Here is a 24048-nt window from a genome sequence, read left to right on the forward strand (position 1 = left end):
ACTTAAAAACTTGCAGAAAGGTTAAGTTTTTACTTATAGAAAGTAGCCATTAAAAAGATCTCGTCTCCAAAAGCAGACCTCATCAAATACATAAGGTCATTTTGCAAAGTCTGCTCTTGGCCTAAATTTTTAAACCAGAGCTGGCTTCTTGATATTTTAAAAGTTAAAGTATGTGTTGATCTGGACTAGGACGAATGAGTTCAACTGCTCTAAAGTATTTACAGATGCCGGTGGGACCAAGAGTAGTTTCCATAAAAGGTTGTGTGGAAGAGTAATTCCCTGAAGGGTTCATACTCTTTTACTTTAAATACTGCCTGTGGAATCTTTCATTTCAGATCCTTCAGTTAGTTCATAAGCTGCTGGCTCTTTACTATCTCTTGATTGTCAGCTTCCTTCCTAAGTTTCTGTTTTGGTTACCTGAGTTTCCTTTTGCCTTGTCCATTCCTTGTGTATTCATTTTAACTTAGGGAAGCAACTGTTATGCTAACCTCCTTAGCAGCTATTGCAGAAGGAACTAGGCTCACTTTGTGCAGAGTACTTAATTTTCCACATATAGGGTGGAGGAGAGTGTTGCTTTATTTGAATCTCCAGATAAGTGAACATTCACTGGGTAAATTTGGCAGGCTTTTTAAAATTAAAATAGTTTCTCAGGCCTTTACTGGAGAGAGTAATTGCTTTCCAATAATGTAACTACTTTCCAATAGAGTAACTGCTGTGTTATTGTTTTGAGGGATTTCTTGGTAGTTTTCTGTTGTTATTGCTGTTTTCAATCATTCAGTGCAGATTCTTCTCTCTCCCCCCTCTCCCCACTTTCCCGTTCCCCATGGGACTCGATGAACATTTTGGGCTTTGGTGTTACTGGCAGAGGGAAGGTGAGTATTGGAACTGATTTTCCCCAGTCAGGACTGAATTCTGTCTTGTCCGACACAGGTGTGCTGAGAAGCAAGAAGGCACACGATACCTGCACGCAGGACCCAGGTGGAATGCAGACACTAACTGCCTGAGCACAAGGGGCCAGTTAACATATCCAGTAGGATTCCGTGGCTCCAGGCATGGTCAGTCACGCTGGGTGCATTGCTGAGCGCCCGCTCTCCCCAGCTTGTGCACCCGCTAGTATCTAGAAGTAGGTGTTGGGAAGAGTACAAGATGTATCTTTCACCAGCAGGGGCATTTTACAGTTGGTTCCCTAGAACTCCCTCTGGCACTCTGCCCAAGCCTCCCTACCCAGACAGAATGCCTCAGCCCACCTCTGCTCAGCCACTCTAGAGGTATGGGATTGTGTGAATGTGCAGAGCTACCCTTCATCAATAGAAGTGAATCTTTTCAGGTCAGGGGTGAGGCATGTTGGAGGGCCAGTGTGGGGAAGCTTGGACTTGTACTGCCCGGCACATCAGTTCTGTGGATAAAAAGACAAAGCTTCAGTGGCTAAATTGGATTTAAACAGGAAGGGGAGCTCTCCTTGCACCAGCTAAGGAGGAGGGAGAGCATTCCCACTGCTTTGAGTAGAAGAGGAACTGTGCTCTCCCCACTGTCTCTCCTACGTTTAACTCTGGAAAGACTTTGATCTCCAGAGCTGTCAATCAGACATTTTTCTCAGGCCAAAGTCACTTAAAATAGAGGGGGGGGGAGGAATGAAAATGCAAGAGAGATGCTTAAAGAAAAGGTGCACAGGCCTCGCTACATGCCATAGTGTGAAAATTGCAGTTTTGCAAGCCACAGTAAGCACAAGAGAAATTAACAAATGCTAAAAGTTTTTCTGGGTCAGGAAAAATGTACTTATAGATGTAAGAGGCAAAGGAAAGGAACAATAGGAGAGTCAAAGCTAGGCCTGACATTTTTGGCCAGCACAGCAGCGAGCATGGGTTTGAACTGTAAAGGCAAATGGCAGGGCTGGCACTAGGCATAAGCACACTAAGCAATTGCTTAGGGCCCCGAGCAGCTTAAGCCCCTATTTGTTTTGTTTTTTTACTGTGTGTGGTGGTGGGCGGGGGGCCCAGTGGGCTAGCACGCCTCTGGAATGAGACACTGATAGGGATGAGATGGCAGTAAGTGTTTAAAGAATTAGCCCGATGCAGCACTCAAAAACTCCCCTTAGGACTTGTCAGCTATGCCAAGTGTGAGACTAACATCTCAAACAAGAGATTAAAATGGTTCAGCAGTCACTGCACTTCAAGAATGAAGAGCAGTCATGAAAAGGCTATAGGAAAAGTAGGCAGAAGTGTAACTAACAAGCTGAAGGGTGATCACGAGTAGGGGTGGAAATATTCAGAAGGAAAGCCCCAAACATACTTCTGATGAAAAAAGATACTTAATATGGTGAGTGTTCAGTGCACCAGGAAGCAATCTCTCTCTGTCACTCACATGCGAACGCTCACATCTATTATTACCAGAAGAATCTTGTCAGAGAAGATGGTGTCATTCTTACTTTCATTATCGTATTTAATCATTCAGATTTATAAAAAGTAGCTGTGGATTTCTTTTGCATATTCTCTCTCAGTTGAGTGCTCTCAGTCCAGGCAGACGGCTCTCACTGATGTTAGAGAGAGTTTTGGGCACAGCTGGAGAGTAGGGTTCTGATCCTAACAGCACATCTTTTCTATTTAAAAAAAAAAAAAAAGCGTGTGTGAGAGAGATTAACTGAAAATCATGTTATCTACATCTGTATTTTCAGAACGAACTTTGAGGCAATATATTATCAGAAAGAGTTAAAAAAAAACAACACCCTGATTTTTGTTTTGTTTTACTTCTTTCCTTCTCACTTCAGAAATGATGAATATTTTAAAAAATATTTAACTGGTGCTGCATTTACAATGGACACAACCGTCCAGCTGAGAAGCAGGCTTTATTAAACATGGCAAATGCAGTTCTTCTTTTAATTTTTAAACTTTTTTTTTTACACTTTTGAAATGAACAACCATTTGCTAGAGGTGAAATAATCATTCTGGGTCTAGCAGTAGCTCTGACATCCCACTTCCCTATTAATATCACTGAAAGCTTACTTGACATGGTATAAATAGGAGTGGAGGAGAGTGGTATAGTTTAAATGATTTTCACATGTGAGGAAATGATCTTCATAATTCATCCCAGCTCTGCTTGCATGAGTTCTTCAGTAATGGAAATAAGTAGTAGTCTGTGTTGTTGGTTTTTGTGGGGCCTGATTCTGAGTTTACTACCAGATGTTTTACACTGTTAAACTTCACTGGAGTTACTCCAGATGTGCACTGTGGAAGAGAGAATAGAAGGAGGCTCAGCCTCTCACGTCTTGGATGTTGTCAAACCAGGAAACAATTTTAAGTGGTTATCTGTTTTTTCTTTTCTTTCTTTTTTTTATTTTTTTTTTAACAAACCAGTCAGATATGGGGTAAAACCTTAAGAATCTGCTTGTCTTCACCCCTGTTCCTTAGTACAAGGAAACAAACAAACAAAAAGTAGTAATTATTAACATACCCAGTTAATTTCCTAAATTAGAGGAAAACATGTGATCACCTGGTATCAGACAAAATGAGTGGCTAGTTAAATACAGCCAGCACGAATAGCATGAACCAGTCATGTGGCGAAGTGGTTAGTAGAAATGCCTTTGAATTGAGAGGGTCAGTCGGTTTGGCCCTTAAGAGGGGGGTTTCTCTGTCTCTTTGGCTTGCTTGAGTATAAACTGAGTAATCCTGATGGGTTGGCCACTGGACCTGGAGGGAAAAAGGGTTCTTGAGTCTTGATAGATTTGAGACAGCTGCTCCCCCCCAACCTCCAGGAGAGTAGAATGACCATGGGCACCACCTGGTACTGGTTATGCAGCCTTTAAGTGATGTGGCTAGATCAGCTCCCCTACTATATATACCAAAGTACCATAGAACCCTTCTCCCCACATGGCAGAAGTCGTATAGGTGCTAATTATTGTTTCAAAGCAAAACAAAGTATCTGGTTATTTTTTCCTGGCAAGTTGTCTTGGGGTACTTCCATCTGTAGTAGCTGCATGCAATGGAGACAGCATGCCATGCATAGGTGACACATTGGACTGATTTTTCTCCTTCCCCATTTGTACTGTCTGCCTGATAGATAGATGCACATTAGAGGCAAAAGCTTTTAGAGTTAGGGCTAGGCTACGCTAGAAGTGCTAGAGTGGCACAGCTATCCTGATGCAGCCACGTCTGCTGAAGCACTGTCTGCACCAATGCTTACGTTGGTGTCCTGTCGCTCTGGGGTGGCTTATTCACACCCCTGAACTGCGACATTAGTTACACCTACATAAGTGGCAGTGTGTATAAGCCCTTAGTATTTTAATGGGAGATGGAAGAGTTACATTATGACCCACTTACAAATGTGCCTGAAATTGTCTGGATTTCTGCCCACACTGGAGAATGAAATCAGGTTTCCAGGGTATTATAATCCAGAATTGGAGACAGACCTTCCTCATCAGTTCTCACAAGTTGCATAAAACTGAACAAACATACTCAAGTGCTGCCAGCTATTCAAGCAATACACGCCTGCTAGTTCTTCAAATGCAGAAACCCTGAATAGTATATAATTCTTTTTGGAAATCTGATTAAATTCAAATTTCCTATACATGGTGTTTACAAGCTCCCCTGCTAAAGTGGGGGAAGGAGCTACTTTCCAAGAAAAAATGTAGGCTGGGTAATTTTGACATTGCTTAAAGTCACATTACCCTACACCCACCAGAATTCAAAGATAGAATGGAAACGGCATCATCCGTTCTCACGGTAACTCTAATAGCACTTCTCTCTCAGTTGGTTGTGTGGTATCCCCACACTGCCACTGTCACAATTAACATTTTTTGCAAGGACTTTGAAATGTGTTGCCATAACAAGGTCGCTGTTCAGCAACCACAGAAATCCTAACAAGGTGGCTAATGGAGTTTTTTGTTTTCATTATTTCTGTATGTTCTGAAAAAGTCAGAAGGTTTTAACCCTGGCTTCAGCCAAGACACACAGGCATGTTTAACAGACTGATATTTCACTTGTACTGTGACTAACGTACACTAAAAGGCCTTGAAGACCCTCTAATGTACAGTCAGTCAAATTGGTGTCCAAAGCCAAAGAAAAACTTGCTTTCTTGAGCTAAAAAATGCACTTCATGTTGAACAGTCTCCCCCAAGTGCTGCAGTTAATAAGCCATGTTATGTTTTTACTGGAAAACCATGGTTCTAGCCAAGCATTCTTCACATTTTTCCCAGGATTTAGTCATAAAATCACTTTAGACATATTGCAAGTATGAAATGTGCACATATCAGATAAAGGGCAGCAGTTTTGTTTTGCTGTAAAACTCCATGGAAACATTTTTGTCACTCTCAAATATGTTGCCCCAAGAACCTGCCTTGTTTCTCTGCTAGCACATCTTATTGAGTAAGAAAATGCTGAACCACAGATTTCTCTGACAAACCTTAGCTTTGGCAGAGTGATTCAGATATAGAGCAGACAATACCCTCCCTGTGTGTACGGTGGGGATCCGAGTGTACCATGCTTTGCATACAGCATTAGACTGAGATATACAGGCCTGGGTGCAGATATGTGGTCTCAATCTTGGATTCATAACTATGTGCCAGAAAAAAAGTGAGACACTTAAAGACTTACTGAACTATTTTAAGATTTATTGTTGCAAGAAATTATTTACGCAAGCGATAAAAGCCTCTAACACAGTAGGCAAGCTCACCCTTTCAGAGAAGAGGTTGCATCTCACATCACACTCTAGCAGCCCCCTCTGGCTGATGCTCAGAGCATTGTTGCAGAATCCAGTCCTGCTTGTTTGGAGAGAAACTTTGGAGATTAAAGAAAGGTAGAGGGAGCAGTATTGCCCCAGAGCCAGCTGATGCACCTGACAAAGGGGAGATCAACTTGTATAGTAACCCCTCAATACACTGCTCCAGCACGCTCAGGCCTGATACTAGCAATACCAAATTCAGAGTAGAAAGATATTTAAAGCAACAAACACTCATAGCAGTAGTGAGACTAGCTGGGATTGTTCTTGTGGGGATGTGCAGCAAAGATGAAGTGGGTATGCAAGTTCATCTGTGTTTTACCCTGGGTATCAGATTGCATTCAGCCTGGATCAGAGTGGAGTGAGTTTTTGCTTATTATAGATGGACCTGTGAATCTGTTTATTAGTTTTAATATCTGAAATATTTGACCACTTTTCCTTTTTGCCAAGGGGACATTTATTGCTTGTATTTATTGTAGCAGCTTGCCATAGAGGAAGAACTTCACTCAGCGGATATCTTTCCAAATGCCCTTTTTCTTTGTACCTAATCAATCTTGTCATGTTACTAAGAACAACTTTCCTACTGGCCAATCAAGTAGCAGGACATCTTACATGCTCTGATGTGTACTAGGGGCACAATGCTCCCTTTCATAGGTTTGGCTGGCTGGATTCCCATAGATGCTGAGGTCATAGTACTGATAACATAGAATGCTGAAAGGCACTGAGAATTTCAGTCTTAATGTACTCTGTTAACATGAGTATTTTTGGACTGTTCCTGCTGTCGCTCATAATGGTTTTACAGCAGTGTAACTCCATTCAATTTAAGAGTTAGTTCTGATTTGTATCAACATGTCTGAGGACAGAATTGGGCTCTTTATATGGAAGGCAAAAAAGATAAATCTTCTTGTCAACAATTATAAAATCTATATGTGCACACACACAAAGCTCTACCTTCTCTTAAACAAGAACTGTAAATGCATTGTATTATAGCCGTGCACACCAATGAAATACAAATATTTTAATCTCAGGTGCAAAATTGGTCAATATATTTCAAAGACTTCCTTAAGTGGTTGAAATACTGTCCTCCTTTTTGGTTCACGGACACCCACAAAGGAAGAAACCTCTCTTCTATTTTTGGCTCAAAGAAGCCTTTTCATTTCTAGTTTGTGGGCCAGATTTTCAAAAGGAACCTTAACCTGTCTTCCTAATTTGCAAGCGCAACGTTCTGCTTTTCAAAGGTTTTGTGTGGGTGTATTTCCGAGTTTAAGTTTTTGCTCATGCAAAACCAAAGATGTAGAGAATTGTGTCCACCGTTTTAGTGGCAATTTTTGCAAATAAAATAACATAGGACATCTTATAATGTAATTATACTAAATGAATAACTTCAAATGACCCTGAAATTACCACACATCAAATTCACATTTGTGTAGAATTGCTGAGATACAAGCTATCATGCCAGGGGTGGAAATGCTTGTAATTCAGGGAGAAGAATATTTATTTTTATGCATCTACAAACCAGAGTTAAATAATGCAGGCATTATTATAATTACTTACAAGCAGTGTAGTACTTTGAATAGGACATGAATCTTAAGTTGCTTAATGTTCTTCTACTTGGGCCAATATCTTCAAACTTGGGTGGTTTAAGTTAGGCTTCATATTTAGGCACCTAAATAAAGCTGGCCTTATATTCAACAGTGCTGAGCACCTGCAGTTCGCATTAAAGTACTTAGGCGCTGCAGTTGCTCAGCACATCCAAAAATCAGGTCACCCTTATTTACATACCTAAATAAGGATTTAGGTGCCTAATTTAGGAATCCAAGGTTAGAAGATATTGGCTCTTGCATGTTGTGAATTCTGCAGAGCAGTGCTACTCAGATCTCAGTGGTTCAGGAGCCAAATTATATATGAATATCACTGCTGTAGAGGGATAGATGTAGTCTAAGCCAACATTTTTACAAAATGGAAGCCTCTGTTGTTTGTGTGGGTCCTTCACACAGAAACGAGACAGAAAAACATTCTTAGTAATAGAATGTATTTGTAACACCACAGTAATTGGCATAGGGATGTGAGTGCAGGTATCACCTGAAACTACTGGAGTAGATTTCAAATTGGTGGTGCCCAGAAGTGAGGAGACCCAAGTTCTGTACTTTTTGTTCTTGGAAAAGTGCCTTTGCTTCCCCAAGAAATAATGTTCGGACTCTTGTCAGCACTCTTTCGTATCCCACCTTTACTGTAGTACTGAAGGTGAAGGTGAACTGGTCAGCATTGTGGATCAGCTTTCAGGTAGGACCAAACTCATCCTTTGTGTAATTCAGTTAAAAACAATGGAAAAACCAGGTGTAAATTTGGCCCATTGTCCTTTTGAGCTGAGCAGAGGTTGCAGAAAATCCTTGTCACAGTTCACATTATGTGGGGAAGCCTTGATGGAAAAGAATGGGTATAGTTTGGCAGTAAGTGACATTTCTTGTTTGCAAGTTGGTGATGTGACACCCTAAGGCTCTCTTTTTGTTGGTGGGTCTGTGATTTGAATGGGGTGGCTTCTAACACAGTATGCCATTGGCCATACCTGTCTATGAAGTAAAACCCCATCAGAGACGAGCTATACCACTTCTCACTCTTGAGGTGTAGCCTCTGTCGCTTGCTGGTTGTGTGGGCTAGAGTACTCCTCAGTGTGCACAAATTGAAGAGTGTTAGTTCACCAATATGTATGTATGTATTAGGCAGTATTTAAAGGTAGCATAACAGTGATTATTGGGCACATATGTCTAACAGCCAGCACCCTTCAACTTGTGTGTCGCATCATAGTGCTGGCTCATCTAAATGGTGAGCAGATGCTTCACCCAAGCAGCAGTGGAGTTTACATACCATTTGCACAGCACTGAAGTGTGAGATAACATGACACATGGATTAGCTTTTTGTTCAATGATCGGTATGGACAGATTCCATGGTATATAACAAACCCTTCTTACTTCAGCCATGTGCCATTTGTCTTGTGTGGTCAGGTGTCTGACGTTCTGAAATGGCTAAGTGACCTGTATCTAAATGCAGGATAAATTTGATTAATAGCACTGGATTAATTTGTCATTCCTTTGGGCATGTGTTGTGTTATACAAATATTTTCTCAAGGGAGGCTGGCATGCTTAAAACCGTCCCATGTGTACTTTGGGGGAAAAGTGCATGGCATTGATTGATTTCAGGGGACAGGTCCTCAAGGAACTGTGGAAAAATCTTGTTTCCCAGATTGCTATTTGTGGCCTAAGCATCTCTGAGTAATTGAAGAAACGTGTGCATGGTCGAGTAGCCAGACAGGTTCCTAGCATCAATGCACTTACACGCATAAGTTACTCTAGCTAGGGCAGGCATTGACTTATGTGGCTGAGGTCTGCTTGTCACGATACAAGTCAGAGCTCTCTGATTTTGCCCTTTCTGCGTGCTTTTTTGAAACGTGTGTCCTGGCACGCAGCTCAGTTTTGAACAGGGCAGAATATCTTCAGATCATGGTCAGATGCTATAAAGGAAGAAACGTACATTACATGCATACTTTAGTCTCCTTTTTGGAGAGGAGCTGGAAAGATCTCAGGGCAAAATTTATCACAAAATGCTTACATTATAAAAAATACATATTATTTGCTTCTCTTGCCTACAAGCATTTTCTTTAAAATACTGAAAAAATTGTTTTAATGAAGCATAAAAATTGATTGTCTCTTGCCAGGAGGGATCTTCCTCAATCTTTAGATATTAAAAGACTTCATGAGAACCACAAGAATATCTTCTTGAATCATTTACATTTTTCCCTTTTACAGGCTTATGTAACCATGCAGAAAATCTAATAATAAATGTGCTATTAGTATACAGTGCGGTGCCTTCCTGCAAACTGAGGTGTCTTGTTATTACAAATAACAGTGCAGATATGTTAGTCTCATAGAGTTTCAGTACACAGCTTATTTGAGTAACCTTTATCAAAAGATCCTAGACTAATTGAACTGGTCTTTGCCTCTGTTCCACTGTTGTATTTCATATTTAGAAGGCAGTAGCACTGCTGCATGTTTTAGTTTCTGTAAATTGGGAGTGGCATGAGCATTGGTGAAAGGGATTGACTAGTAGTTTTGTGAGGTCCAGATGCTGGGCATTGTTTTACACACGCATTCTCACGCACACACTTCAATGCTCCCTCCAGACTTAATCATGACCTACAAGCACTCTTTTTGGTTCCAGCCCTGGCTCCCTTGAACAGGGAGAGTTAATCTTCTGGTGATAGTGAAAACAAGAATGAGACCATCAGATTGATTTTTTTTTTTTTCACTGATGACCTTACTCCAGGCTAGCTCACAAACCAGCCCTGTTCTCTAGTCATCACTCTTATCATGATTGCAAGCTTAGCTTTAAACAAGGTGTGCTGTGAAATAGGGGCAAGGGAGATCTGCACTGTCCTCTCTATCCCTTAGCACCTCCGCATTAGCAGCATCCATTCCACCACTCAGACAAGCACATGCCTCACTGAAATTTTTACTCTTTAACCTGTGCCCTTCCTTCCCATACTAAGACACCTCTGGTTCCATCTCAACCAATGTGCTAAGACCCTTGTAGACCTTTTTCAATCCAAACAGAGCTTACATCAAAAGAATATTGTGATCACGAAAAGAAGCTTTCAAAAAATTGGAAATGTCGAAACAACAAGTTGCCTGCCCAGCCTTAACTCTGCTCCCTTGTGCATATGCATAATGTTATCATCTTTAATTACAGTTACATACTGTTTCCTCAAAGCTGCTGCCTCCTTCAGTGTGTGACCAAATGGTGCTTTGGGTAAGTGTGGCAGCTCTTAAATATTCAATTTTATTTCTCATGTTCAGTGTGTGTCTCTGTATCTAATTCACTGTGCACTAGAGTCCATAGAGCTCCTGCCTCATTCATTACATGCCACCCAGACTCTGTAGTGAATGAGGCAGTACACGCTTCCATGCCCCAGCCTCATTAACCACACAACCTAGTCTCATTCAGCATCCAACCTGCATGCTTCATAAGGCAGCAGCCTCTAAGGGGCGGGGTGGGGGGAGAGGAGGGATGGGAGGTGACCATGTAATTAAAAAAATTAATTTGATTTAAATTATGACACTAGAAAAATGTATGTAATAGTCTCAGTCTATTCCATAGTAGAATTTTGTGTATATTACAAAGCAGCCCGCAGTTTGGCACAAATGACATTTTCTACTCAGGGGTTTTGCAGGTCGTGATGGAGGTGCAGAATTTGGGATAGGCAACCGCTTGTACACCTAACTATTGCCTTAGCTAATAGACCAGAGGTAGGCAACCTACCTCTGGTTGCCGAAGGCAGCATGTGAGCTGATTTTCAGTGGCACTCACACTGCCCGGGTCCTGGCCACCAGTCCAGGGGGCTCTGCATTTTAATTTAATTTTAAATGAAGCTTCTTAAACATTTTAAAAACCTTATTTACTTTACATACAACAATAGTTTAGTTATATATTATAGACTTATAGAAAGAGACCTTCTAAAAATGTTAAAATATTACTGGCACGCAAAACCTTAAATTAGAGTGAATAAATGAAGACTTGGCACAGCACTTCTGAAAGGTTGCCGGCCCCTGTAATAGACAATAAACTGCATCCTGTTGCACCAGAAGGTAAAACCACAACAAATAGCCGATTTGATTGTTACAGTCTCTCATAAAACAGCTAAGGAAAACTGTGTTTTCTCAAAGCACTAAAAAAAAATTTTAAATCAAAACCTACCTCACCATAGTCATTTCAATCTGGGGCATTGCAATGGCTGATATAGTTCAGTTAAGTTTTAAGGCTCTGAATAATAAAACACTACAGGGTTGTTTTTCTGTTGTTTCCTTCTATGTGTTTTACTAGATATTTTAGCATGGTGTTATGGAACCTGGTCCTCCAATTTGCCAAGATGCCTAAATTCCAATGGAGGTCAATAGGAGTTGAGGGCGTTCAGCCCCTTAAAGGGTGAGACCTTATTGAGTACAGTCTGTGGTGATGCTTTAGCAATAAATGTGAAAGAGTGAGCTATCGTTTAGAGATAGTTCTGTTGTGAGAATCAATAAAACCATATCCAGGCAATAGATGTCTCCTAAATCCATACTTCTCTCTGATAGTCCTAGAGACTTACTCTTATTTCTGTCTCCTTTGCTGTTCTTGCTCCAATGTGTACGTTTTTTCTTATAATGTATTTTCTCTTTTGGTCTCTCCCAGTCTCCCTGCCCTGTGGCCCTTCTCCTAATTTGTAGGTCTTCAGATTCCTTTGTTGTTTTAATTGGAGGTCATTTACAGTAGGTGTAAACTCTGGGACTTGTAGGCTCGCCATTGGTTGAAATGTTCATTCTGATTTGGAAAGACCATCATGGACACATTTCCTCCCCTATTTTCATTCTGTTTTCTTTTTAAACTCGTGATATAATTTGGTTCTGAAAGCTATCTTCAGGGATGTAGTGCAACAAGAAAAACTGAAGTGATGCTTTTTCACAGACCAGTACTCATGCAGGGAATAACTGACTTTGCATTAGTCTGCACTAGCAGACTAAAACAGGGTAGCATTGTTAGGAGGGGTTCGGGATCAGAGTTTTGGTTTAATACATTATGAAGAGGGGAACAATTTACAAAACTTAAATCTGGATCGGATATCAAATTTTGAACCAACCTGTTGAAGTTTGGGTGTTTGGGGTTGGGAGTTGTGGTTCATACCTATTTTTTAAGCGACATTTATTGTAATGTTCTGGACCATTACAGTAGGTGAGTTTTTTTTTTTTTTTTCTTTTTGCTTTGATTTTAGCAAGGATATAGGGACTTACCTTCGAACTGTCCTTCATTTTTCATCTACATTTGCCATGGACCCACTGACACCAGAAAGAATTAATTCTGAAACTACGGTAATCAAAAAAAAATTATTAAAGGGGCAAAACCTGTTCCCTAGTCCCTGTCCACGTAAATGGGTAATTTCCATTTGACAGTGGGGAAGGAATCTTCTGTCCAGGCCTTGGAGCAGCAGAAAAGACTTTCTGTATCGCTGCTACTTCTGGAGTAACTTCCATGGTCCTTGCTTCTGCCCTCACTTTAGAGGAGGCAGGGATTGGTGTTAAAGCACAGCAGCAGATCCACAGGTGCCAGCCACCACAGACGTCCCATAAAGAGCTGGTGTGCATGGCTGTGGAAGCTGGGCTTCACCTAGGAGGGAGTTAAACCCTTTGCACCTCCTTCCAAAGTCCGCTCCCATGGCTCCTACACAGAAGAACTGTACCTTTTCCACTGTGTTTGGCACCCTCTGCAGCTGCAGGGTGGAGCTGGGGAAAATAACCTCCCTCCATTTTATGTCTTCAGCAATTCTGTTTTTCTTGTGTCCTGTGTTTAGGCCTTATTGGCAAGGTGAGAACCAAGGGCTAAGCCAACCATTTCGCCCCTCTTCTGAAACCTATCAGCAACCCAGGAAGGACCAGCCTTTCTGAGCATGGTGTTTTGAATGTAAATAATATCAACAGGGATGTGGCTGCATAATTAAGAAGTTCAGTCAGCCCTTCCCTCCCATTGTTTGCTGTAGATTCTACAGCAGGTCTTAGGACAGAGGTGGGCAAACTACAGCTTGCGGGCCACATCCAGCCAGTGGGACCCTCCTGCCCGGCCCTTAACCTCCTGGCCCGGGAGGCTGGCCCTCGGCCTCTCCCCTGCTGTTCCCCCTCCCCCACAGCCTCAGTGCACCGTGCCGCCGGCGCAATGCTCTGGGCGACCGGGCAGTGCAGCTGCAGAACCGCGGCCTGACCCGGTGCTCTGTGCTGCGTGGTGGTGTGGTTGGCTCCAGCCACAGCCGCACCACCAGCCACTGGTGCTTCAGGCAGCGCAGTAAGGGGGCAGGGAGGAGGGGGGGTATTTTAAAATTAAAATAGTTTCTCAAGCCTTTACTGGAGAGTAATTGCTTTCCAATAATGTAACTACTTTCCAAGGTAAGGGGGCAGTTAGGGGCAGGGGTTCTGGGGACAGTCAGGGAGAAGGGGTGGTTGAATGGGGTAGGGGTCTGGGGCGGGGAGCATTCAGGAATGAGAGGAGGGGTTGCGTGGGGGTTCCGGGGGCAGTCAGGGGACAGGGCGCGGGAGGTGGTGGTGGATGGGACAGGAGTCCTGGGGGGGCCATCAGGGAACGGGGAGGTTGGATGGGGCAGGAGTCCCGGGGGGGCCGGATGGGGGCAGGGCCGGGCCACGCCTGGCTGTTTGGGGAGGCACAGCCTCCCCTAACCAGCCCTCCATACAATTTCCGAAACCCAATGCAGCCCTCAGGCCAAAAAGTTTGCCCGCCCCTGTCTTAGGGGATGGTATTATGTAATGGTTACAGCAATAAGTAGTGTTTCAGTATCCTTTGGCTTTGTTCCCAGCTCTGGCACTGACTTGCTATGTGACCTTGGCCAAGTTACTTAGACCAACATTTTCAATAATTTTGGGTGCCTGTGGCTTGATTTTCAGAGATGCTGAGCATCTGCATCTCCCAGTAACTTCACTTGGAGTTGTGAGTGCTATGCCTCTCTGAAAACATAGACCCCAGGGGTCTCAGGTGGTACCCTAAAACTGAGGCACCCAAAATTACTGAAAATTTGAAAGTTTGGGTCTTTAACCCCTTTGAGTCTCTACTTCACAAGAGTGTTGTGACACTTAATTGGTATTATAGATGGCTTGTCTGAAGAAAGTTGTTATATAAATACATTTGAATATTATCAGTATTTTATTTATCATTATTTTGGTATAAAATCAGGAAGAAGAGGCAGGCTCCTCCCTTTGCTTGTATCACAAACAAGAGCATTTCTTATGCTCTGTAATCATCATATTCTTTGTGGAGTGACATAGAAAGAAGCAGTTCCCCCTTCCATATCCCCCACTCATACGCTGTTAATTCATGTTATGTGATGACGAGGCTATATAATCCATACTTCTCAAGTAACGTTAGCTAACACAAGACTCTGTGCCTTGTATCACTGATTATTCACTCACAATTCCTACTTTTTAAAAGTATTCTCTTTATTTGTGGCTTTATTGGCTATGTAATATTTTATTAAGGTCCGGAGATGCTTGCTAAATTAAGGATTTGGATGGTGGAGTAGTTGTGGCTGATCATTTTGAACCTGAGAATGAGACCTGTGAAGAGTGTAATCTGAGGCCTCTGTGGATTGTTAAATTAAATGAATCGTTTTGTGATAAACAGTTTTTAAGTTAATCAGTTGTCTGAAACTAGGGAAGATGCCTAAGCCAGTGGTTCTCAACCAGGGGCACACGTACTCCTGGGAATACGCAGAAGTCTTCCAGGGGGGACATCAGCTCATCTAGATATTTGCCTAGTTTTACAACAGGCTACATAAAAAGCACTAGCAAAGCCAGTACAAACTAAAATTTCATACAGACAATGACTTGTTTATACTGCTCTGTATACTATACACTGAAATGTAAGTACAATATGTATTAAACCAAAACTCTGATCCCGAACACCTCCTAACAATGCTACAGTGTTTTAGTCTGCTAAGGCATGAGAACAGGTCTGAAAAAGCATCACTTCAGGTTTTCTTATTGCACTACATCCCTGCCTATAGCTTTCAGAACCAAATTATATCACGAGTTTAAAAAGAAAACAGAATGAAAATAGGGGAGGAAATGTGTCCATGATGGTCTTTCCAAATCAGAATGAACATTTCAACCAATGGCCTACAAGTCCCAGAATATTTATATTCCAGTTGATTTTTACGCATTTTGTAGCTGCAGCTCCCCCAGCACCTGCCAGTGGTGGTAAAAGGGATCCTCTGACCATAGCCTCCTCATTGCTAGGCATAACCCCATTGGGGCATGCAGCAGTGGGTCTCCTTTCCCTTGATCTCATCAATGTTTTTCAGCCAGCTTTATGAGTGCCTGCTCCAGGGGTAGGGACAGAAGTTTGGGCACACCGCATCCTCTCCCAGCTGCAGCTCATTCGCTTACTCTGGCCCCGGGGACGTATATATTTTCCTTTTAAGTACCTTTGTGCTGCATCAGTAAGCTGGACAAAGTGTGGATGCATGGCGGTATGGATTCTAAAACTCAGTGCCTTTCTCTGCCACTCTTTTTTGCTCAGAACCACTCAGCAGCCACTTTCAGGTTGTAGGAATGGACAAGTCAAATCAATTAAAAAAACACCCCGGGTTGAGGTCATAGAAGAGTTTGAATTGGTGCCTTTTGTACCCAAAATAGGATCTGAGTGCACTTTTGACCATCAGGGACAGATGCTAGATGCCGTATTTCCTCCACTTGAACTCAGAATTGTGTGCCCTGACGTGAATGGGTGCTAAGCACTTTGATTTCAACACTGTTGCCTCTTTCCCTCCCCATTCAAGATATAACTTACTTCTAATGGTGCTCAGATACCAGGATGATCAGGGCAGTATCAGAACCTGAATAGAATAGAATAGAAAGAATAGAATGCTAACTGGAATTTTGAATAGGTTATGTTCTGTGTGTGACCTGATTTCTGTACAGTAATTCAAGTTTCAGTGCTCCTGTTTGCTTATGCAGCTGGAGGAGAGCAGTCACTATGGCTGACTGACCTCTTGTGCTTCAGTCTTCACTTAGCCAAAGCACATATAGTTCTGTGCTTAGATTAAACTCCTTGTTTTTTCCAGGAACATTATCGTAGCTGCAAGGGGTGATGACTGAAAACATGGGAACTCCATAATTTATGCTCCCCATGCAAATGAACACATACGTGCTGTTCACACCTTCATTGTATTTATAGTGGCAAAGCAATGTGATTTCTCCACAAGAATAATGAACCTGGCGAGGTTGTTTGAGGTCACCAAAGCTACAATGATATTTTACTGCACTGTGCGGGCGATAAGGTTTGTTTCTCTGGGAAGGTTTTTCTCAGGTCAAGAAAGACTAAGGGGGAAAAGCCATCAAAACGTTTCAAGTCTATACGTTTGATTCTAAGTAGTTGTAAGATCAGCCTGGAGAGGAAAGTGAATTCACAAGCTGAGCTGTGTTTCCTACTCTATTGAAAACATGTTATCCATGGTGGACCAGATTTAAGTAACTAACTGAATTTATCCTATTCTATTATATTGTGCAAGTCTCCATTGCGATGCACACTAGTAATAATAAATACACTTACTCCCAAGTATCTGTAATTCTGCAGCAGCTATTCAAACCTCTGTCTTTCCTACAGTGTTTTAGAAACGTGTTTTAATTAAACTGGTCTTCAGGATGGTTTTAGAAATTATCAGGGCCTAAAGGTAATTGGACAAGCTGTTTAGCGACATGAAGGCCGAAGGAGTTACAGTGCTTTGTATGAAACAACCTGAGTTTGAAATTTTGTGTCCAAACTTTGAGGCACAGAAGGGAAAAGCCCCTTGTGCAACAATGCGAAGGGAACCCTCTAACATGTAAATCTCGTGTCTCTGACCCCATGTTGGGCACTATAGTCTCACTTGGGTCACTAGATACTTAGGCATGGGTTTTACTCAGATACTACAGTTATGAGGCCATTATAACAACCTGGATGGATCTCCTTTTTCAGGGTACACTCCAGAAGACTTTCAGGGCTAACAGAAACATGGGGCTGGAACAAGGTAATCTAGTCCAGCCCCTGCACTGAGGCAGGACCAACTAAATCTAGACTAGAGGTTCTCAAACTGGGGGTCGTGAGGTAATTACATGGGGGGAGTCGCAAGCTGTCAGCCTCCACCCCAAACCCCGCTTCACCTCCAGCATTTATAATGGTGTTAAAAATAGTAAAAAGTGTTTTTAATTTATAAGAGGGGCCGCACTCAGAGCCTTGCTGTGTGAAAGGGGTCACCAGTACAATAGTTTGAGAACCACTGATCTAGACCATCCCTGACAGGTGTTTGTCTAACGTGCTCTTAAAAACCACAGATGACAGGGATTCCACAACCTCCACTGAAAGCCTATTCCAGTACTTAACTATCCTTATAGTTTGAAAGTTTTTCCTTGTATCAAGCATGGGGAAACTGCTTTAAGTTGGTTTTGCAGAAAAGAAAAAAACCAGTGTCCTGATTGTTAAACCCCGAATAATGCAGTGGATGAAGAGCCAGAAGACTGAGGGAACAAACAATGGATAGAGGTAGGGTGCTGTGGACACAGAAAAATAAAGCCATAACATCCACCTCCATCCTTAGCTACCCAGGTGATTAAATGCACACACATACCAGCCAGAATTATCTGATAAATGTGCAAGAAGTAGAGGAGAGCATAAGGCCTGGTCTATACTAAAAAGTTAGATTGCTCAGTTACGTCGCTCAGGGGTGTGAAAAATCCACACCCCTGAGAGGTGTAGTTAAGCTGAGCTAACCCTCAGGCCAGACAGCGCTAGGTCTATGGAAGAATTGCTTAAACAGGGCAGATTTTTAAAGTTTTTGGCATCTTTTCATAAATTTAATTACTCACATGAAATTTGAAATGCATTAAAACATGAACCCCTATATGCCATTGAGTAACCTCTATATGCCAGAAACAGTTTATTGGAGTGTTTAGGCAATGTACATTTAAAGCACGTTCAAAAATCAACAATAGGAAGGGGAGGTTGCGCGCATTGAATAAGTGACACTGGTACTTTCAGTAAAATTTAGTTAATAATTAATATATGTTGTTATTTGTTCACAAAATGTAAAACTAAAGATTCTCTATAGAAACGTAAATTCCACGTTTTTCCATGGCAAATGGATTTCTACGATCCCTGGTTATCACTCTGAGCAAGTCACTGCTTCTGAAGTTTTACTGAGGGAACTTCACGCTGACAGCAATAGCAAAATAAAGATGCTTTTCTAACATGCTTTGGAAGGTTAATTTGGCCTCACAACATGTTTTACATTGTGGGGTTTACTGAACAGCTGCATGTAGGGTTTTAGGCCCCCAAATAGAGTATATTCCCTGCAAGCTAATAAGAGGGCGACCTTGTGAGAACATTTTCCCCACTAGCAAGATTTCAAGCAAATAATTTCCTGCATTTCTTCCCATGTTTTTGTAAAGTTTTGCCTTTATCCTCCCCAAATGATGGGAATTAAACCTCCTTAATCCCTAGATTGCGTGGGAGATGACAAGAACAGTGTTAAAACTAACCAAAACTCGGATGATTTACTAGGATTGATGAGATAACGAAAATGTCAGGAGTGTTTCACAAACATGATGGGAGAAGATATAGAGTGAAATCTTCTCGTTTAATGAACCTGAAATACTTCATTGACCTGAAAGTGCAGAATAGGTCAGAAATTATAAGAGCATTTTGCATTAAGCAGGCTTTAGACATAATCATTATTATGATCATATATGTGCTGGTAGTGGGACATTAAAACCTGAAACTGGAAAATAAATGCTAAACTGTCAAGTTCATTTGTTAAAGTCATTTAGACACCGACACTGAATGATGTGCAAAGAAACCCACTGTGTTCTTAATTAAACTGAACACTGCTACCTGTGCAGCTGATCAAACTTAACCTAAGCCCCTACATAGAATTCTTTCTCTAGGTTTTTGCATTTGTGGGAAACTCATGTCAGTGTAGTTATAAGTTTCACAAAAAGTTACGTTAACATTAAATCTACGCTGCTTCCTGGAATATAACTTGTTTAGGATATAAAAGATGCATCATTTGAAGCTGGTTCTAGCTCCTTCAACACAAACTAGAGTGTTAGATGTAAATATAATGGATAGAGCAGAATAAGAGATACTAAACAACATATAAAATCATATTAAAGGGGGAATCGTTATAAATTTTTACAAAGCAACCCAGAATTGATAATACTTTGTGTTTTCTATAGAGCTCATTTCATCCAGGGATCTCAAGGTGATTTTCCCAATCTCTAAAGTGCAGGTAGTAATAGTGTTCCCTACTTCATAGTGAAGTGGTAAGGCTTAATTAATTAATCTTTCTAAGAAGCACGTAGGGGTGAAAGGGACTTGCCCAAGGCTACACACTAAGTCAGTGGAAGAGCTTGAAATCCCAGGTTCTAATCACAGGACCACACTCCTTCCAAATAGAAACTATTTCAAGGGCTCAGATATACTAAATGAAAACCAACAGGAGTGTGTGGCCAGATAAATAAAAAGAGCTCTGCTAATATCTCCTACATCAGTCAAGGCATTGTAAAGAGACTCACTGATTTGTGCCCTTCATCACCTGTGTGAATCCAAACTGGAATACTACATTGTATGAAATAGTGCTGGATAAAGAGTGTACTTGTTGCATATGTTTACTTATTTAAATATTAAAAAGCTGCTGTCCCATCTCCAGAAGGTTTATAGGATGCATCAGGCATGCCTTTAGCTGTTTCCCAGGAAACAGTTACATCACCTCGCTATCCTATTAATGCAGAGCACTCATGGGTTTCAACTCCCTGCCAGTATAGCAGTCTGCCACCTCCTGTGGCAGGTGAAAGAGCTTGGTATTTAGTTGAATTAAATTAGCTCTGCTGGGAGGCAATATGATGTCAAAGTATATGAAAAGCCCCATGTATATGTGTACATGTACACAATGAGATTAACACAGCTGTGCATTTGTTTCAGCAGCATGTACATTTTTTGCACCTCGAGATTGCATTGAAATTGTACACAGTGAATTATGTTGAGTCTGCAGTGTCCAGTAACTCAAATAGGCGTTTTGCCTGAGTCCCCCTCTTCCGGACTTGACAACGGGTATGGCAGTGAATTTGAAGAACTCTGTGGCCCTAATCCATCAGAACACTTCACCATGAGCTTAAATAGTCCCAGTGACTTGACTTTAATGGGACTGTTCATAGGTAAAGTTAAGCAAATGCTAAATTGCTTTGCTGGTTCAGGACCTATGTAAACACAAAGTTCAATGAGTTAAAACTGTTTTAGAAGCTGAAATGTGCATAGCATAAGGCTATACATGACTGGTTTTCTATTAGAAAATATTGTGTCTGGGACTGGGCAAAGATTTTAGGAATAAAATTCATTACTAGATAAGGAAAAGATCCTCAAACTAAAATCGAGAATCATTTTGTTTATACTCTAGGAGCTGCTATTTACTTTTATAGATTTGTTTACACAAGTTTTTAGGACAACTTGAATTTCTATCCTATTCATCTACTGCACTCCCAGCTGCCCCTAGACAAACCCCTCAGAGTTTTCCTGCAGGCTGTTAAAAATTGAAATAGTTTAAAAGATTATGTGTATTTGCAAAAGCATATTTGTTTTTGTTTTTTTAAAAAAAGCTTAAATAATTATAAATTAGCTAGGATAACAGATACTAAATAATGTGAATATAATTATATTTGGAACAATTTCAAAATTTACAGGAACATTAATGTCCTCCTATTCCATCATCCCCCATACCTCCTTTTCTCCATAATTTCTTACGGTTTCTGTGCCATTAACCTATCCTCCTCCTCCACAGGGCTAGCTCCAGCATTTCTGCCGCCCCAAGCAAAAAAAAAAAAAAAAAAAAGCCGTGATCGCAATCGCGACCAGCAGCAGCAATTGGGGGGGGGGGGAAGCCACGATCGGCAGCGGCAGGTCCTTCACTCCTAGAGGGAGTGAGGGACCTGCCGCCCCCAAATTGCTGCACATGCCGCCTCTCTTCCTTGGCCACCCCAAGCATCTGCTTGTTAAGCTGGTGCCTGGAGCCGGCCCTGCTCCTCCAACCCTCCCCCGCCCCTCCCACCAGTTTCCCTCTGCTTGTCTTTCAGGATATAGGTGTGTTGCTTACCAGTTCTGGCAGTCTCTCTGTCTTGCTCGCTCGCTCTCTCTAACGGATCTCGGACCATACAGTTTTCTGATATAGTTATGAGATTTCTGCTGTGTGATTCTACAGGCTGATTTAAATTGAATAACAATTGTAAATTATAGGCTTCACTTTAAATGCAAAACTAAGGTGCTGCTGCAGCTTTACATTAATGACCAAGAGCCTTTGCTCTTTTTTACCTTTTTTTTAACCTTTGCAATTTTTGAGAAATCTACCTCTTTGCAGTAGTGCAGCTCCACTGTTGATAGCAACATTGAGAGCAGCAAGTAGGTGACATGAGTGGAATCCTAGTCCCACTGAAGTCAATAGAAGTTTTACCATTAACTTAATTGGAGCCAGGATTTCATCGATAGTTTTTATTGTCACTCTGTCATTTAACCCTAGAAGGGGTTAAAAAAAATGTACGAATCCTGTTGGCATTTTTAGTGTGTATCGTCTACTGGCTCTAAAGAGGTTTAAATGACATGGCAATGGTGAAGTCATCCACATCTTGTCTTCACTGGTGCTATCCGGCTCCTGAAGATTTCCTAAAAATTGCCATTGCAAACAGCATTTTAGTTCCATCTGCTGGATGGAAATTAATTCCCTTGTTTTGCTGTATGTGTTTGCATATACAGTACACTGAACTACAGCCATGTTTAAGCCCAGCTCTTAAATATGATAGTCCAACCATCAGTTACTAACAGAGCTGGTTGAGAGCTGGAATTTCTGTTCCATAGAAATTCCAGCCTTTGGGGGGGGGGAGAATTAGTTCCAAATTGGAACAAAAAGCCAAAATTTCAGTGAAACAAATTAAAAAAAAAATTGATTCAGGACCATCAAAATGTTTTGTTTTGACTTTTATTTTCAAATACTAAATACAATATATAATACCTACATAATATTAAATATAATATAAATATATTACAATTAACATGTCATTGTAATGTAAAAGTCAAAACAAAATGATTCGACATATTCAAAATGGAACATTTTTACTTTTTCCCCATTGAAAATCTTGTTGAAGTCAACACATTCCCACAAAATATTTAGATTTTGATTAAACTATTTTTTTTTTTCTGGAAAGCTGTTTGTAGAAAAAAAACTTTGACCAGTTCAGGTTACTAAATGGCCAATGGAACTGAGGTGTTTGTTAGTAAAGAGAAATCACTTATTTCTCTAAGGGAATATGATGGGTTAGGGGGTAAACAGCGGAGGTCAGGAAAGAATTCTTACTCCTTCTACAGCATTTTTAATTGGCTAGTTCCATTTTTAATTATAGATTTTATTATTTTGCTCTAAAGTATCAGGCATTGCCCACTGCCAGAGGCACAGGACACCAGATGTGCCAGAATCAGGCCATTGTGGGTTATTGCCCTGGAGCAGCATTTGATAATAACTGCACTGGAAGAAGGGAGCTCCAGTTTGCTGGATGAGAACGGAGAGGCTGCCCACACAGAGGGAAGGCTCTGTGAAGGCCTAAACAGGTACGGAGGGGAGCAGGTAACAGTCACCCAGGCCAAACTGCTGCTGTGAAGTGGATTTCTTTTATAGAGGGAGTGAAAGTGTTTGGCATCCCAGAGTGGCCAGGTGGGTGCAGGACTGCACAGCTCAGTCTTCAGCTGCACAGACTGGACCAGAAAGCATTAGGGACTTCTGCTCTAGATCTGAATGGAAGAATGTGTAGCCACTGAAGGAGCCTATGGTTTTAGCTGTTGCAGCCTGCTATTCCAATTCCTACTGGTTGATACACACAGTGTGGTGGCCTGAGAATAGGAGTTCTAGCCAGAAACTCTGGAGTTCTAATCCTGGCTCCAAATCAGGAACCTCTATGGCCTTGGGCAAGTTGCTTAGGACCTAATTTTCAAAGATTCGGTGCGTGCCGGCTCTCCTTGACTTAAGATGGAGTTCTGAAATCAGGCCATTAACCCTTTCTGACTCAGTTTCTCCATATGTAAATTGGGGATAATAACACTTACCTACCTCACAAGGGTGATACAAGAATTAATACATGTTTGTAAAGCAGTGAGAGGATTGAAGAAAAAAAAGTATTTTTATAAGGACATGATGCAGGAGTGTGCTGATGCCTCCTTGGAGGCGCCGAGCTCCTGTTGGCTTCAGTTGGCGTCAGTTCACTCGGTATTTTCTAGGAGGTACTTGGCACTTTGCATGGTAAGGAGCTGGCTTAACATTGTGAGGATCTGCCAGGGGTCCCCATTAGGGTGTTCAGCGGCAAGAAACTGTTCAGGCATGGATGAGACTACCCTATTGATGTGAAAAGTGGAGGTGGGGATCTAGAAGCATTTAGATAACATTCTCTTGAAGGGACACCATCAAGACTGACAGGCCCCTGATTAGATTTTCCAGCTTTGTTTTAGTTTACTCCTTAGTGACCATGATGTAAGCAGGCACACATCGCAGTGCCCTTACCCGAATGTCTGCTCTGTTCTTGGGAGCAAGACTGAATGCTAACAATGCGTGTTCAAAAGAAACAAATGCAAAGTTGTTTAGCTGTAAGGGGACCAGCCGCTGTTCATATAAGAAGCCTGTGTAACTGTGAGATCTTGTTACTGTTATCCTCATCCTCCATCCCTCCCCATTTCCCTCCTACTGTTTGT

General features: G+C 41.6%; 1 protein-coding gene across 6 annotated transcripts in view; it reads left to right on the top strand.

Annotated features, from left to right (window-relative positions):
• The window catches only part of ATXN1 (ataxin 1), a 273999-nt gene that overhangs the window by 202682 nt on the left and 47269 nt on the right, over window positions 1-24048 (top strand). The window contains exon 8 of one of the 6 annotated variants that reach the window (XM_034762357.1): window positions 10453-10512. The exons of the other annotated variants lie outside the window; for them this stretch is intronic. The gene's annotated coding sequence lies outside the window, so the exon portion shown is untranslated. The remainder of the gene's footprint in view (window positions 1-10452; window positions 10513-24048) is intronic. 6 annotated transcript variants of the gene reach the window in all.

The sequence above is a fragment of the Trachemys scripta genome, chromosome 2 (genome assembly GCF_013100865.1).
Source record: "Trachemys scripta elegans isolate TJP31775 chromosome 2, CAS_Tse_1.0, whole genome shotgun sequence".
In the NCBI taxonomy this organism is placed as follows: Eukaryota; Metazoa; Chordata; order Testudines; family Emydidae; genus Trachemys; species Trachemys scripta.